At 43.4% G+C, this 1065-nt stretch overlaps 1 protein-coding gene across 1 annotated transcript in view; it reads right to left on the bottom strand.

Annotated features, from left to right (window-relative positions):
• Nucleotides 1-610: 610 nt before the first annotated feature.
• podxl (podocalyxin-like) overlaps nucleotides 611-1065 on the bottom strand; it is an 18504-nt gene continuing 18049 nt past the window's right edge. Inside the window, exon 8 of the mRNA XM_080835300.1 lies at nucleotides 611-1065. This exon is cut by the window's right edge and continues 270 nt beyond it. The gene's annotated coding sequence lies outside the window, so the exon portion shown is untranslated.

The raw sequence follows: 1065 nt of genomic DNA, 5'->3' as shown, positions 1-1065 counted from the left end.
GTTTGCAGGGGGACCGGGTCTGGAAACCTCCCACTTGAGAAAAGCGTGGGGTCCCAGGCCGATGATCAGCGATCATGGGGATGTGCCAAATCATTAGGAGAGAACACTGGGAAAGCACTTAGTCCCAAGGCTAAACCTCTCGATTCAAATTCGATTCTGGATTCTGTTTTTGACACCAATAATCCCAGAGGAAGGCCCCTTGAGGGTTTCAAAACCATAAAGAGGGCTGTGATACTTGGCAGATGGGACTTTACCCACCGCTTAAAAAAAAAGAAAGAAAAAGAACACATCAAGACCTTAAATTCCCTTAAATACACATGGCTGTGGGGAGAGGAGGTGGGAGGGAAACAGGTGTGGGTGTGAACGAGACAGACAGAGGGATAATACATGATGATAATACATACAGAGGGATAATATGTGGTGTCAGAGGTGCATTGTTACACAGGGCGCGATTTGCCAGGGGGATAAGGGGTTTCCCCCCCCCCCTCTCGTCTATATATATATATATATATATATATATATATATATATATATATATATTTCTTCATCTGCTGAATTATTTGTATTCCCCCCCCCCAGCCAGTGATTAATGGTTAACAATTTTGCAGAGAGCAAAACCAAAGCGCTGTTTTTATCAGTCAGTTCAGCAAACTAGTGCAGAACAAATCTAGTAATCACATAAACAAACAGCTGGCTAGTGCTTGCAATGCACACCTTATTTAAGCCAAAACATGCTTTAACAGCTGCAAGTAATAGCCTAATAGCCTAAATCATCCCCCCCTCTGATCTTTCACAAATCACACCCTGTATGTATGTATATTGTGTGTGTGTGTGTGTGTATGTGTGTGTGTGTGTGTGTGTGTGTGTGTGTGTGTGTGTGTGTGTGTGTGTGTGTGTGTGTGTGTGTGTGTGTGTGTGTGTGTGTGTGTGTGTGTGTGCAGAGTTTGTTTTAGTGTACTTCTGTGCATATGTATCAGTTGATTGTCAAGTGACCCTTGCAGAGCACGTCAGACTTGACTTGCTAAAGTTGACCACAGTATTAGTGTATATTTGTGGAACGACCCG

The sequence above is a fragment of the Sprattus sprattus genome (genome assembly GCF_963457725.1).
Source record: "Sprattus sprattus genome assembly, chromosome: 3".
NCBI classification, from domain to species: domain Eukaryota; kingdom Metazoa; phylum Chordata; class Actinopteri; order Clupeiformes; family Clupeidae; genus Sprattus; species Sprattus sprattus.
Note: the sequence above shows the minus strand (reverse complement) of the source record. Positions and strands in the feature narration are given on the sequence as shown.